The sequence below is a fragment of the Schistocerca gregaria genome, chromosome 5 (assembly GCF_023897955.1).
Source record: "Schistocerca gregaria isolate iqSchGreg1 chromosome 5, iqSchGreg1.2, whole genome shotgun sequence".
NCBI lineage: Eukaryota > Metazoa > Arthropoda > Insecta > Orthoptera > Acrididae > Schistocerca > Schistocerca gregaria.
The window spans coordinates 73644040-73658688 of NC_064924.1; the positions used below are offsets into that span (position 1 = coordinate 73644040).

A 14649-nucleotide genomic window follows, 5' to 3' on the forward strand; every position below is an offset into this window, starting at 1 on the left:
GGTGTAGTGAAATAAAATTTAAAAGCAGAGAGAGAGCCAACAGCACCTGGTGTTCCCAGGCGGTCACCCATCCAAGTACTAACAGGGCCCGATGTTGCTTAACTTCGGTGATCGGACGAGAACCGGTGTATTCAACATGGTATGGCCGTTGGCGTCCTTATACTGTAGTCGCACGCCAGAAGAAGGCTTCGCCCCTCCTCCCAATACACGCAATCGCCATTTTCGGTGGCACATTTGACGCAAAGCACGTCCTTCCACCTCGACACTCGCGGGAGACGCACCTTCTTATTGTTATCCGGCGCAGGTCTTCCGGGCGGCGGGTGGACTGCGCGGGGTGTGGCAGTGTCCTGCTGGACCGAGGGAAGCGTTCTCACCTGCCTGACACGCGTCGCGCTTCCAGATATTTGCGTAATTCGCACGGTGCATTCTCGGCTGTCCCCTTCCTTCCCGACTTGTCCCGACTTTGCTCGACTGCCGCTCGCTGCCGCTCGGGTCGTGGTCCATATGACAGCACAAGCACGAGAAACATCTGCGAGACTGGCGCCAGACTGACCGGCGTGTCCGAGGCGCCGTGTGCGGCCGTTCGGAGCTACTAGAGCAGCGCTGTGCTGTGCCGTGAAAAGGTGCGAAAACACGGACACAAGACACAGGCGGTTCGACAAAGCATCCATCTCTTCTAGCGGCGAAAGATAAATTTTTGTTTACAAATTTGCAATTGTACACTGCTACAAAACTATAAGCCCTGGGGTATTTCAGAACAGTCCTGTCGTGTCATACTCTTGTTATTTCTAGAGACACTTTGTCTGTCTTCATTTTTTGGCTACCCCTGCCAGCCCTCTTTTCCAGATTTCCCAGGCGGTCACCGATCCGAATACTAGCGTTGTTGCTTATCGTCCGTGATCGTACCAGAACAGTTGATTTTCGGTTTTTTTAGTTTTTTATTTAATTATTTAGTTTTTGGAAGTTAGCGCTCCTACAAAACAGTAGGCTCTGACGCATTTCAAGTGCACATCTGTCGATTCGCAGTGTTTCGTTACTTTCAAGGAGTTCCTACCACCCTTCCTTGGCGCATTCTTGCTCAAACTGAGTTCATTACTGTAATTTCGCATCTTACGTTTAATACAGTAGTTTAAAAGGCTTGTGGGAGCATCTTTGTCGCACCTGAGAGTCTGTAAGAAAAGAGGGCTGGCAGGTGTAGTGAAATAAAATTTAAAAGCAGAGAGAGAGCCAACAGAACCTGGTGTTCCCAGGCGGTCACCCATCCAAGTACTAACAGGGCCCGATGTTGCTTAACTTCGGTGATCGGACGAGAACCGGTGTATTCAACATGGTATGGCCGTTGGCGTCCTTATACTGTAGCCGCACGCCAGAAGAAGGCTTCGCCCCTCCTCCCAATACACGCAATCGCCATTTTCGGTGGCACATTTGACGCAAAGCACGTCCTTCCACCTCGACACTCGCGGGAGACGCACCTTCTTATTGTTATCCGGCGCAGGTCTTCCGGGCGGCGGGTGGACTGCGCGGGGTGTGGCAGTGTCCTGCTGGACCGAGGGAAGCGTTCTCACCTGCCTGACACGCGTCGCGCTTCCAGATATTTGCGTAATTCGCACGGTGCATTCTCGGCTGTCCCCTTCCTTCCCGACTTGTCCCGACTTTGCTCGACTGCCGCTCGCTGCCGCTCGGGTCGTGGTCCATATGACAGCACAAGCACGAGAAACATCTGCGAGACTGGCGCCGGACTGAGCGGCGTGTCCGAGGCGCCGTGTGCGGCCGTTCGGAGCTACTAGAGCAGCGCTGTGCTGTGCCGTGAAAAGGTGCGAAAACACGGACACAAGACACAGGCGGTTCGACAAAGCATCCATCTCTTCTAGCGGCGAAAGATAAATTTTTGTTTACAAATTTGCAATTGTACACTGCTACAAAACTATAAGCCCTGGGGTATTTCAGAACAGTCCTGTCGTGTCATACTCTTGTTATTTCTAGAGACACTTTGTCTGTCTTCATTTTTTGGCTACCCCTGCCAGCCCTCTTTTCCAGATTTCCCAGGCGGTCACCGATCCGAATACTAGCGTTGTTGCTTATCGTCCGTGATCGTACCAGAACAGTTGATTTTCGGTTTTTTTAGTTTTTTATTTAATTATTTAGTTTTTGGAAGTTAGCGCTCCTACAAAACAGTAGGCTCTGACGCATTTCAAGTGCACATCTGTCGATTCGCAGTGTTTCGTTACTTTCAAGGAGTTCCTACCACCCTTCCTTGGCGCATTCTTGCTCAAACTGAGTTCATTACTGTAATTTCGCATCTTACGTTTAATACAGTAGTTTAAAAGGCTTGTGGGAGCATCTTTGTCGCACCTGAGAGTCTGTATGAAAAGAGGGCTGGCAGGTGTAGTGAAATAAAATTTAAAACCAGAGAGAGAGCCAACAGCACCTGGTGTTCCCAGGCGGTCACCCATCCAAGTACTAACAGGGCCCGATGTTGCTTAACTTCGGTGATCGGACGAGAACCGGTGTATTCAACATGGTATGGCCGTTGGCGTCCTTATACTGTAGCCGCACGCCAGAAGGCGGCTTCGCCCCGCCTCCCAATACACGCAATCGCCATTTTCGGTGGCACATTTGACGCAAAGCACGTTCTTCCACCTCGACACTCGCGGGAGACACACCTTCTTATTGTTATCCGGCGCAGGTCTTCCGGGCGGCGGGTGGACTGCGCGGGGTGTGGCAGTGTCCTGCTGGACCGAGGGAAGCGTTCTCACCTGCCTGACACGCGTCGCGCTTCCAGATATTTGCGTAATTCGCACGGTGCATTCTCGGCTGTCCCCTTCCTTCCCGACTTGTCCCGACTTTGCTCGACTGCCGCTCGCTGCCGCTCGGGTCGTGGTCCATATGACAGCACAAGCACGAGAAACATCTGCGAGACTGGCGCCGGACTGACCGGCGTGTCCGAGGCGCCATGTGCGGCCGTTCGGAGCTACTAGAGCAGCGCTGTGCTGTGCCGTGAAAAGGTGCGAAAACACGGACACAAGACACAGGCGGTTCGACAAAGCATCCATCTCTTCTAGCGGCGAAAGATAAATTTTTGTTTACAAATTTGCAATTGTACACTGCTACAAAACTATAAGCCCTGGGGTATTTCAGAACAGTCCTGTCGTGTCATACTCTTGTTATTTCTAGAGACACTTTGTCTGTCTTCATTTTTTGGCTACCCCTGCCAGCCCTCTTTTCCAGATTTCCCAGGCGGTCACCGATCCGAATACTAGCGTTGTTGCTTATCGTCCGTGATCGTACCAGAACAGTTGATTTTCGGTTTTTTTAGTTTTTTATTTAATTATTTAGTTTTTGGAAGTTAGCGCTCCTACAAAACAGTAGGCTCTGACGCATTTCAAGTGCACATCTGTCGATTCGCAGTGTTTCGTTACTTTCAAGGAGTTCCTACCACCCTTCCTTGGCGCATTCTTGCTCAAACTGAGTTCATTACTGTAATTTCGCATCTTACGTTTAATACAGTAGTTTAAAAGGCTTGTGGGAGCATCTTTGTCGCACCTGAGAGTCTGTATGAAAAGAGGGCTGGCAGGTGTAGTGAAATAAAATTTAAAAGCAGAGAGAGAGCGCCAACAGCACCTGGTGTTCCCAGGCGGTCACCCATCCAAGTACTAACAGGGCCCGATGTTGCTTAACTTCGGTGATCGGACGAGAACCGGTGTATTCAACATGGTATGGCCGTTGGCGTCCTTATACTGTAGTCGCACGCCAGAAGAAGGCTTCGCCCCTCCTCCCAATACACGCAATCGCCATTTTCGGTGGCACATTTGACGCAAAGCACGTCCTTCCACCTCGACACTCGCGGGAGACGCACCTTCTTATTGTTATCCGGCGCAGGTCTTCCGGGCGGCGGGTGGACTGCGCGGGGTGTGGCAGTGTCCTGCTGGACCGAGGGAAGCGTTCTCACCTGCCTGACACGCGTCGCGCTTCCAGATATTTGCGTAATTCGCACGGTGCATTCTCGGCTGTCCCCTTCCTTCCCGACTTGTCCCGACTGCCGCTCGCTGCCGCTCGGGTCGTGGTCCATATGACAGCACAAGCACGAGAAACATCTGCGAGACTGGCGCCGGACTGACCGGCGTGTCCGAGGCGCCGTGTGCGGCCGTTCGGAGCTACTAGAGCAGCGCTGTGCTGTGCCGTGAAAAGGTGCGAAAACACGGACACAAGACACAGGCGGTTCGACAAAGCATCCATCTCTTCTAGCGGCGAAAGATAAATTTTTGTTTACAAATTTGCAATTGTACACTGCTACAAAACTATAAGCCCTGGGGTATTTCAGAACAGTCCTGTCGTGTCATACTCTTGTTATTTCTAGAGACACTTTGTCTGTCTTCATTTTTTGGCTACCCCTGCCAGCCCTCTTTTCCAGATTTCCCAGGCGGTCACCGATCCGAATACTAGCGTTGTTGCTTATCGTCCGTGATCGTACCAGAACAGTTGATTTTCGGTTTTTTTAGTTTTTTATTTATTTATTTAGTTTTTGGAAGTTAGCGCTCCTACAAAACAGTAGGCTCTGACGCATTTCAAGTGCACATCTGTCGATTCGCAGTGTTTCGTTACTTTCAAGGAGTTCCTACCACCCTTCCTTGGCGCATTCTTGCTCAAACTGAGTTCATTACTGTAATTTCGCATCTTACGTTTAATACAGTAGTTTAAAATGCTTGTGGGAGCATCTTTGTCGCACCTGAGAGTCTGTATGAAAAGAGGGCTGGCAGGTGTAGTGAAATAAAATTTAGAAGCAGAGAGAGAGCCAACAGCACCTGGTGTTCCCAGGCGGTCACCCATCCAAGTACTAACAGGGCCCGATGTTGCTTAACTTCGGTGATCGGACGAGAACCGGTGTATTCAACATGGTATGGCCGTTGGCGTCCTTATACTGTAGCCGCACGCCAGAAGGAGGCTTCGCCCCTCCTCCCAATACACGCAATCGCCATTTTCGGTGGCACATTTGACGCAAAGCACGTCCTTCCACCTCGACACTCGCGGGAGACGCACCTTCTTATTGTTATCCGGCGCAGGTCTTCCGGGCGGCGGGTGGACTGCGCGGGGTGTGGCAGTGTCCTGCTGGACCGAGGGAAGCGTTCTCACCTGCCTGACACGCGTCGCGCTTCCAGATATTTGCGTAATTCGCACGGTGCATTCTCGGCTGTCCCCTTCCTTCCCGACTTGTCCCGACTTTGCTCGACTGCCGCTCGCTGCCGCTCGGGTCGTGGTCCATATGACAGCACAAGCACGAGAAACATCTGCGAGACTGGCGCCAGACTGACCGGCGTGTCCGAGGCGCCGTGTGCGGCCGTTCGGAGCTACTAGAGCAGCGCTGTGCTGTGCCGTGAAAAGGTGCGAAAACACGGACACAAGACACAGGCGGTTCGACAAAGCATCCATCTCTTCTAGCGGCGAAAGATAAATTTTTGTTTACAAATTTGCAATTGTACACTGCTACAAAACTATAAGCCCTGGGGTATTTCAGAACAGTCCTGTCGTGTCATACTCTTGTTATTTCTAGAGACACTTTGTCTGTCTTCATTTTTTGGCTACCCCTGCCAGCCCTCTTTTCCAGATTTCCCAGGCGGTCACCGATCCGAATACTAGCGTTGTTGCTTATCGTCCGTGATCGTACCAGAACAGTTGATTTTCGGTTTTTTTAGTTTTTTATTTAATTATTTAGTTTTTGGAAGTTAGCGCTCCTACAAAACAGTAGGCTCTGACGCATTTCAAGTGCACATCTGTCGATTCGCAGTGTTTCGTTACTTTCAAGGAGTTCCTACCACCCTTCCTTGGCGCATTCTTGCTCAAACTGAGTTCATTACTGTAATTTCGCATCTTACGTTTAATACAGTAGTTTAAAAGGCTTGTGGGAGCATCTTTGTCGCACCTGAGAGTCTGTATGAAAAGAGGGCTGGCAGGTGTAGTGAAATAAAATTTAAAAGCAGAGAGAGAGCCAACAGCACCTGGTGTTCCCAGGCGGTCACCCATCCAAGTACTAACAGGGCCCGATGTTGCTTAACTTCGGTGATCGGGCGAGAACCGGTGTATTCAACATGGTATGGCCGTTGGCGTCCTTATACTGTAGCCGCACGCCAGAAGAAGGCTTCGCCCCTCCTCCCAATACACGCAATCGCCATTTTCGGTGGCACATTTGATGCAAAGCACGTCCTTCCACCTCGACACTCGTGGGAGACGCACCTTCTTATTGTTATCCGGCGCAGGTCTTCCGGGCGGCGGGTGGACTGCGCGGGGTGTGGCAGTATCCTGCTGGACCGAGGGAAGCGTTCTCACCTGCCTGACACGCGTCGCGCTTCCAGATATTTGCGTAATTCGCACGGTGCATTCTCGGCTGTCCCCTTCCTTCCCGACTTGTCCCGACTTTGCTCGACTGCCGCTCGCTGCCGCTCGGGTCGTGGTCCATATGACAGCACAAGCACGAGAAACATCTGCGAGACTGGCGCCGGACTGACCGGCGTGTCCGAGGCGCCGTGTGCGGCCGTTCGGAGCTACTAGAGCAGCGCTGTGCTGTGCCGTGAAAAGGTGCGAAAACACGGACACAAGACACAGGCGGTTCGACAAAGCATCCATCTCTTCTAGCGGCGAAAGATAAATTTTTGTTTACAAATTTGCAATTGTACACTGCTACAAAACTATAAGCCCTGGGGTATTTCAGAACAGTCCTGTCGTGTCATACTCTTGTTATTTCTAGTACACTTTGTCTGTCTTCATTTTTTGGCTACCCCTGCCAGCCCTCTTTTCCAGATTTCCCAGGCGGTCACCGATCCGAATACTAGCGTTGTTGCTTATCGTCCGTGATCGTACCAGAACAGTTGATTTTCGGTTTTTTTAGTTTTTTATTTAATTATTTAGTTTTTGGAAGTTAGCGCTCCTACAAAACAGTAGGCTCTGACGCATTTCAAGTGCACATCTGTCGATTCGCAGTGTTTCGTTACTTTCAAGGAGTTCCTACCACCCTTCCTTGGCGCATTCTTGCTCAAACTGAGTTCATTACTGTAATTTCGCATCTTACGTTTAATACAGTAGTTTAAAAGGCTTGTGGGAGCATCTTTGTCGCACCTGAGAGTCTGTATGAAAAGAGGGCTGGCAGGTGTAGTGAAATAAAATTTAAAACCAGAGAGAGAGCCAACAGCACCTGGTGTTCCCAGGCGGTCACCCATCCAAGTACTAACAGGGCCCGATGTTGCTTAACTTCGGTGATCGGACGAGAACCGGTGTATTCAACATGGTAGGGCCGTTGGCGTCCTTATACTGTAGCCGCACGCCAGAAGGAGGCTTCGCCCCTCCTCAAAATACACGCAATCGCCATTTTCGGTGGCACATTTGACGCAAAGCACGTCCTTCCACCTCGACACTCGCGGGAGACGCACCTTCTTATTGTTATCCGGCGCAGGTCTTCCGGGCGGCGGGTGGACTGCGCGGGGTGTGGCAGTGTCCTGCTGGACCGAGGGAAGCGTTCTCACCTGCCTGACACGCGTCGCGCTTCCAGATATTTGCGTAATTCGCACGGTGCATTCTCGGCTGTCCCCTTCCTTCCCGACTTGTCCCGACTGCCGCTCGCTGCCGCTCGGGTCGTGGTCCATATGACAGCACAAGCACGAGAAACATCTGCGAGACTGGCGCCGGACTGACCGGCGTGTCTGAGGCGCCGTGTCCGGCCGTTCGGAGCTACTAGAGCAGCGCTGTGCTGTGCCGTGAAAAGGAGCGAAAACACGGACACAAGACACAGGCGGTTCGACAAAGCATCCATCTCTTCTAGCGGCGAAACATAAATTTTTGTTTACAAATTTGCAATTGTACACTGCTACAAAACTATAAGCCCTGGGGTATTTCAGAACAGTTCTGTCGTGTCATACTCTTGTTATTTCTAGAGACACTTTGTCTGTCTTCATTTTTTGGCTACCCCTGCCAGCCCTCTTTTCCAGATTTCCCAGGCGGTCACCGATCCGAATACTAGCGTTGTTGCTTATCGTCCGTGATCGTACCAGAACAGTTGATTTTCGGTTTTTTTAGTTTTTTATTTAATTATTTAGTTTTTGGAAGTTAGCGCTCCTACAAAACAGTAGGCTCTGACGCATTTCAAGTGCACATCTGTCGATTCGCAGTGTTTCGTTACTTTCAAGGAGTTCCTACCACCCTTCCTTGGCGCATTCTTGCTCAAACTGAGTTCATTACTGTAATTTCGCATCTTACGTTTAATAAAGTAGTTTAAAATGCTTGTGGGAGCATCTTTGTCGCACCTGAGAGTCTGTATGAAAAGAGGGCTGGCAGGTGTAGTGAAATAAAATTTAAAAGCAGAGAGAGAGCCAACAGCACCTGGTGTTCCCAGGTGGTCACCCATCCAAGTACTAACAGGGCCCGATGTTGCTTAACTTCGGTGATCGGACGAGAACCGGTGTATTCAACATGGTATGGCCGTTGGCGTCCTTATACTGTAGTCGCACGCCAGAAGAAGGCTTCGCCCCTCCTCCCAATACACGCAATCGCCATTTTCGGTGGCACATTTGACGCAAAGCACGTCCTTCCACCTCGACACTCGCGGGAGACGCACCTTCTTATTGTTATCCGGCGCAGGTCTTCCGGGCGGCGGGTGGACTGCGCGGGGTGTGGCAGTGTCCTGCTGGACCGAGGGAAGCGTTCTCACCTGCCTGACACGCGTCGCGCTTCCAGATATTTGCGTAATTCGCACGGTGCATTCTCGGCTGTCCCCTTCCTTCCCGACTTGTCCCGACTTGTCCCGACTTTGCTCGACTGCCGCTCGCTGCCGCTCGGGTCGTGGTCCATATGACAGCACAAGCACGAGAAACATCTGCGAGACTGGCGCCAGACTGACCGGCGTGTCCGAGGCGCCGTGTGCGGCCGTTCGGAGCTACTAGAGCAGCGCTGTGCTGTGCCGTGAAAAGGTGCGAAAACACGGACACAAGACACAGGCGGTTCGACAAAGCATCCATCTCTTCTAGCGGCGAAAGATAAATTTTTGTTTACAAATTTGCAATTGTACACTGCTACAAAACTATAAGCCCTGGGGTATTTCAGAACAGTCCTGTCGTGTCATACTCTTGTTATTTCTAGAGACACTTTGTCTGTCTTCATTTTTTGGCTACCCCTGCCAGCCCTCTTTTCCAGATTTCCCAGGCGGTCACCGATCCGAATACTAGCGTTGTTGCTTATCGTCCGTGATCGTACCAGAACAGTTGATTTTCGGTTTTTTTAGTTTTTTATTTAATTATTTAGTTTTTGGAAGTTAGCGCTCCTACAAAACAGTAGGCTCTGACGCATTTCAAGTGCACATCTGTCGATTCGCAGTGTTTCGTTACTTTCAAGGAGTTCCTACCACCCTTCCTTGGCGCATTCTTGCTCAAACTGAGTTCATTACTGTAATTTCGCATCTTACGTTTAATACAGTAGTTTAAAAGGCTTGTGGGAGCATCTTTGTCGCACCTGAGAGTCTGTATGAAAAGAGGGCTGGCAGGTGTAGTGAAATAAAATTTAAAAGCAGAGAGAGAGCCAACAGCACCTGGTGTTCCCAGGCGGTCACCCATCCAAGTACTAACAGGGCCCGATGTTGCTTAACTTCGGTGATCGGGCGAGAACCGGTGTATTCAACATGGTATGGCCGTTGGCGTCCTTATACTGTAGCCGCACGAAAGAAGAAGGCTTCGCCCCTCCTCCCAATACACGCAATCGCCATTTTCGGTGGCACATTTGATGCAAAGCACGTCCTTCCACCTCGACACTCGCGGGAGACGCACCTTCTTATTGTTATCCGGCGCAGGTCTTCCGGGCGGCGGGTGGACTGCGCGGGGTGTGGCAGTATCCTGCTGGACCGAGGGAAGCGTTCTCACCTGCCTGACACGCGTCGCGCTTCCAGATATTTGCGTAATTCGCACGGTGCATTCTCGGCTGTCCCCTTCCTTCCCGACTTGTCCCGACTTTGGTCGACTGCCGCTCGCTGCCGCTCGGGTCGTGGTCCATATGACAGCACAAGCACGAGAAACATCTGCGAGACTGGCGCCGGACTGACCGGCGTGTCCGAGGCGCCGTGTGCGGCCGTTCGGAGCTACTAGAGCAGCGCTGTGCTGTGCCGTGAAAAGGTGCGAAAACACGGACACAAGACACAGGCGGTTCGACAAAGCATCCATCTCTTCTAGCGGCGAAAGATAAATTTTTGTTTACAAATTTGCAATTGTACACTGCTACAAAACTATAAGCCCTGGGGTATTTCAGAACAGTCCTGTCGTGTCATACTCTTGTTATTTCTAGTACACTTTGTCTGTCTTCATTTTTTGGCTACCCCTGCCAGCCCTCTTTTCCAGATTTCCCAGGCGGTCACCGATCCGAATACTAGCGTTGTTGCTTATCGTCCGTGATCGTACCAGAACAGTTGATTTTCGGTTTTTTTAGTTTTTTATTTAATTATTTAGTTTTTGGAAGTTAGCGCTCCTACAAAACAGTAGGCTCTGACGCATTTCAAGTGCACATCTGTCGATTCGCAGTGTTTCGTTACTTTCAAGGAGTTCCTACCACCCTTCCTTGGCGCATTCTTGCTCAAACTGAGTTCATTACTGTAATTTCGCATCTTACGTTTAATACAGTAGTTTAAAAGGCTTGTGGGAGCATCTTTGTCGCACCTGAGAGTCTGTATGAAAAGAGGGCTGGCAGGTGTAGTGAAATAAAATTTAAAAGCAGAGAGAGAGCCAACAGCACCTGGTGTTCCCAGGCGGTCACCCATCCAAGTACTAACAGGGCCCGATGTTGCTTAACTTCGGTGATCGGGCGAGAACCGGTGTATTCAACATGGTATGGCCGTTGGCGTCCTTATACTGTAGCCGCACGCCAGAAGGAGGCTTCGCCCCTCCTCCCAATACACGCAATCGCCATTTTCGGTGGCACATTTGACGCAAAGCACGTCCTTCCACCTCGACACTCGCGGGAGACGCACCTTCTTATTGTAATCCGGCGCAGGTCTTCCGGGCGGCGGGTGGACTGCGCGGGGTGTGGCAGTGTCCTGCTGGACCGAGGGAAGCGTTCTCACCTGCCTGACACGCGTCGCGCTTCCAGATATTTGCGTAATTCGCACGGTGCATTCTCGGCTGTCCCCTTCCTTCCCGACTTGTCCCGACTTTGCTCGACTGCCGCTCGCTGCCGCTCGGGTCGTGGTCCATATGACAGCACAAGCACGAGAAACATCTGCGAGACTGGCGCCAGACTGACCGGCGTGTCCGAGGCGCCGTGTGCGGCCGTTCGGAGCTACTAGAGCAGCGCTGTGCTGTGCCGTGAAAAGGTGCGAAAACACGGACACAAGACACAGGCGGTTCGACAAAGCATCCATCTCTTCTAGCGGCGAAAGATAAATTTTTGTTTACAAATTTGCAATTGTACACTGCTACAAAACTATAAGCCCTGGGGTATTTCAGAACAGTCCTGTCGTGTCATACTCTTGTTATTTCTAGAGACACTTTGTCTGTCTTCATTTTTTGGCTACCCCTGCCAGCCCTCTTTTCCAGATTTCCCAGGCGGTCACCGATCCGAATACTAGCGTTGTTGCTTATCGTCCGTGATCGTACCAGAACAGTTGATTTTCGGTTTTTTTAGTTTTTTATTTAATTATTTAGTTTTTGGAAGTTAGCGCTCCTACAAAACAGTAGGCTCTGACGCATTTCAAGTGCACATCTGTCGATTCGCAGTGTTTCGTTACTTTCAAGGAGTTCCTACCACCCTTCCTTGGCGCATTCTTGCTCAAACTGAGTTCATTACTGTAATTTCGCATCTTACGTTTAATACAGTAGTTTAAAAGGCTTGTGGGAGCATCTTTGTCGCACCTGAGAGTCTGTATGAAAAGAGGGCTGGCAGGTGTAGTGAAATAAAATTTAAAAGCAGAGAGAGAGCCAACAGCACCTGGTGTTCCCAGGCGGTCACCCATCCAAGTACTAACAGGGCCCGATGTTGCTTAACTTCGGTGATCGGGCGAGAACCGGTGTATTCAACATGGTATGGCCGTTGGCGTCCTTATACTGTAGCCGCACGCCAGAAGGAGGCTTCGCCCCTCCTCCCAATACACGCAATCGCCATTTTCGGTGGCACATTTGACGCAAAGCACGTCCTTCCACCTCGACACTCGCGGGAGACGCACCTTCTTATTGTAATCCGGCGCAGGTCTTCCGGGCGGCGGGTGGACTGCGCGGGGTGTGGCAGTGTCCTGCTGGACCGAGGGAAGCGTTCTCACCTGCCTGACACGCGTCGCGCTTCCAGATATTTGCGTAATTCGCACGGTGCATTCTCGGCTGTCCCCTTCCTTCCCGACTTGTCCCGACTTTGCTCGACTGCCGCTCGCTGCCGCTCGGGTCGTGGTCCATATGACAGCACAAGCACGAGAAACATCTGCGAGACTGGCGCCGGACTGACCGGCGTGTCCGAGGCGCCGTGTGCGGCCGTTCGGAGCTACTAGAGCAGCGCTGTGCTGTGCCGTGAAAAGGTGCGAAAACACGGACACAAGACACAGGCGGTTCGACAAAGCATCCATCTCTTCTAGCGGCGAAAGATAAATTTTTGTTTACAAATTTGCAATTGTACACTGCTACAAAACTATAAGCCCTGGGGTATTTCAGAACAGTCCTGTCGTGTCATACTCTTGTTATTTCTAGTACACTTTGTCTGTCTTCATTTTTTGGCTACCCCTGCCAGCCCTCTTTTCCAGATTTCCCAGGCGGTCACCGATCCGAATACTAGCGTTGTTGCTTATCGTCCGTGATCGTACCAGAACAGTTGATTTTCGGTTTTTTTAGTTTTTTATTTAATTATTTAGTTTTTGGAAGTTAGCGCTCCTACAAAACAGTAGGCTCTGACGCATTTCAAGTGCACATCTGTCGATTCGCAGTGTTTCGTTACTTTCAAGGAGTTCCTACCACCCTTCCTTGGCGCATTCTTGCTCAAACTGAGTTCATTACTGTAATTTCGCATCTTACGTTTAATACAGTAGTTTAAAAGGCTTGTGGGAGCATCTTTGTCGCACCTGAGAGTCTGTATGAAAAGAGGGCTGGCAGGTGTAGTGAAATAAAATTTAAAAGCAGAGAGAGAGCCAACAGCACCTGGTGTTCCCAGGCGGTCACCCATCCAAGTACTAACAGGGCCCGATGTTGCTTAACTTCGGTGATCGGGCGAGAACCGGTGTATTCAACATGGTATGGCCGTTGGCGTCCTTATACTGTAGCCGCACGCCAGAAGGAGGCTTCGCCCCTCCTCCCAATACACGCAATCGCCATTTTCGGTGGCACATTTGACGCAAAGCACGTCCTTCCACCTCGACACTCGCGGGAGACGCACCTTCTTATTGTAATCCGGCGCAGGTCTTCCGGGCGGCGGGTGGACTGCGCGGGGTGTGGCAGTGTCCTGCTGGACCGAGGGAAGCGTTCTCACCTGCCTGACACGCGTCGCGCTTCCAGATATTTGCGTAATTCGCACGGTGCATTCTCGGCTGTCCCCTTCCTTCCCGACTTGTCCCGACTTGTCCCGACTTTGCTCGACTGCCGCTCGCTGCCGCTCGGGTCGTGGTCCATATGACAGCACAAGCACGAGAAACATCTGCGAGACTGGCGCCAGACTGACCGGCGTGTCCGAGGCGCCGTGTGCGGCCGTTCGGAGCTACTAGAGCAGCGCTGTGCTGTGCCGTGAAAAGGTGCGAAAACACGGACACAAGACACAGGCGGTTCGACAAAGCATCCATCTCTTCTAGCGGCGAAAGATAAATTTTTGTTTACAAATTTGCAATTGTACACTGCTACAAAACTATAAGCCCTGGGGTATTTCAGAACAGTCCTGTCGTGTCATACTCTTGTTATTTCTAGAGACACTTTGTCTGTCTTCATTTTTTGGCTACCCCTGCCAGCCCTCTTTTCCAGATTTCCCAGGCGGTCACCGATCCGAATACTAGCGTTGTTGCTTATCGTCCGTGATCGTACCAGAACAGTTGATTTTCGGTTTTTTTAGTTTTTTATTTAATTATTTAGTTTTTGGAAGTTAGCGCTCCTACAAAACAGTAGGCTCTGACGCATTTCAAGTGCACATCTGTCGATTCGCAGTGTTTCGTTACTTTCAAGGAGTTCCTACCACCCTTCCTTGGCGCATTCTTGCTCAAACTGAGTTCATTACTGTAATTTCGCATCTTACGTTTAATACAGTAGTTTAAAAGGCTTGTGGGAGCATCTTTGTCGCACCTGAGAGTCTGTATGAAAAGAGGGCTGGCAGGTGTAGTGAAATAAAATTTAAAAGCAGAGAGAGAGCCAACAGCACCTGGTGTTCCCAGGCGGTCACCCATCCAAGTACTAACAGGGCCCGATGTTGCTTAACTTCGGTGATCGGGCGAGAACCGGTGTATTCAACATGGTATGGCCGTTGGCGTCCTTATACTGTAGCCGCACGCCAGAAGAAGGCTACGCCCCTCCTCCCAATACACGCAATCGCCATTTTCGGTGGCACATTTGATGCAAAGCACGTCCTTCCACCTCGACACTCGCGGGAGACGCACCTTCTTATTGTTATCCGGCGCAGGTCTTCCGGGCGGCGGGTGGACTGCGCGGGGTGTGGCAGTATCCTGCTGGACCG

General features: G+C 51.0%; 13 non-coding genes across 13 annotated transcripts; all 13 read right to left on the reverse strand.

Moving 5' to 3' along the window:
* Positions 1 to 34: 34 nt before the first annotated feature.
* On the reverse strand, positions 35 to 153 carry LOC126274106 (5S ribosomal RNA). Its single transcript, XR_007549934.1, has one exon. It is a non-coding gene; the product is annotated as a 5S ribosomal RNA (ribosomal RNA).
* Positions 154 to 1225: 1072 nt separating this feature from the next.
* Positions 1226 to 1344, reverse strand: LOC126274279 (5S ribosomal RNA). The gene has a single exon (XR_007550105.1). It is a non-coding gene; the product is annotated as a 5S ribosomal RNA (ribosomal RNA).
* A 1072-nt stretch (positions 1345 to 2416) lies between these two features.
* Positions 2417 to 2535, reverse strand: LOC126274107 (5S ribosomal RNA). Its single transcript, XR_007549935.1, has one exon. It is a non-coding gene; the product is annotated as a 5S ribosomal RNA (ribosomal RNA).
* Positions 2536 to 3609: 1074 nt separating this feature from the next.
* On the reverse strand, positions 3610 to 3728 carry LOC126274182 (5S ribosomal RNA). The gene has a single exon (XR_007550009.1). It is a non-coding gene; the product is annotated as a 5S ribosomal RNA (ribosomal RNA).
* Positions 3729 to 4790: 1062 nt separating this feature from the next.
* LOC126274108 (5S ribosomal RNA) lies at positions 4791 to 4909 on the reverse strand. The gene has a single exon (XR_007549936.1). It is a non-coding gene; the product is annotated as a 5S ribosomal RNA (ribosomal RNA).
* A 1072-nt stretch (positions 4910 to 5981) lies between these two features.
* LOC126274251 (5S ribosomal RNA) lies at positions 5982 to 6100 on the reverse strand. The gene has a single exon (XR_007550077.1). It is a non-coding gene; the product is annotated as a 5S ribosomal RNA (ribosomal RNA).
* A 1071-nt stretch (positions 6101 to 7171) lies between these two features.
* Positions 7172 to 7290, reverse strand: LOC126274246 (5S ribosomal RNA). Its single transcript, XR_007550072.1, has one exon. It is a non-coding gene; the product is annotated as a 5S ribosomal RNA (ribosomal RNA).
* Positions 7291 to 8352: 1062 nt separating this feature from the next.
* On the reverse strand, positions 8353 to 8471 carry LOC126274085 (5S ribosomal RNA). Its single transcript, XR_007549913.1, has one exon. It is a non-coding gene; the product is annotated as a 5S ribosomal RNA (ribosomal RNA).
* A 1082-nt stretch (positions 8472 to 9553) lies between these two features.
* Positions 9554 to 9672, reverse strand: LOC126274252 (5S ribosomal RNA). Its single transcript, XR_007550078.1, has one exon. It is a non-coding gene; the product is annotated as a 5S ribosomal RNA (ribosomal RNA).
* Positions 9673 to 10743: 1071 nt separating this feature from the next.
* On the reverse strand, positions 10744 to 10862 carry LOC126274253 (5S ribosomal RNA). Its single transcript, XR_007550079.1, has one exon. It is a non-coding gene; the product is annotated as a 5S ribosomal RNA (ribosomal RNA).
* A 1072-nt stretch (positions 10863 to 11934) lies between these two features.
* LOC126274254 (5S ribosomal RNA) lies at positions 11935 to 12053 on the reverse strand. The gene has a single exon (XR_007550080.1). It is a non-coding gene; the product is annotated as a 5S ribosomal RNA (ribosomal RNA).
* A 1071-nt stretch (positions 12054 to 13124) lies between these two features.
* LOC126274255 (5S ribosomal RNA) lies at positions 13125 to 13243 on the reverse strand. Its single transcript, XR_007550081.1, has one exon. It is a non-coding gene; the product is annotated as a 5S ribosomal RNA (ribosomal RNA).
* Positions 13244 to 14325: 1082 nt separating this feature from the next.
* On the reverse strand, positions 14326 to 14444 carry LOC126274257 (5S ribosomal RNA). The gene has a single exon (XR_007550083.1). It is a non-coding gene; the product is annotated as a 5S ribosomal RNA (ribosomal RNA).
* Between the last annotated feature and the right edge of the window lie 205 nt (positions 14445 to 14649).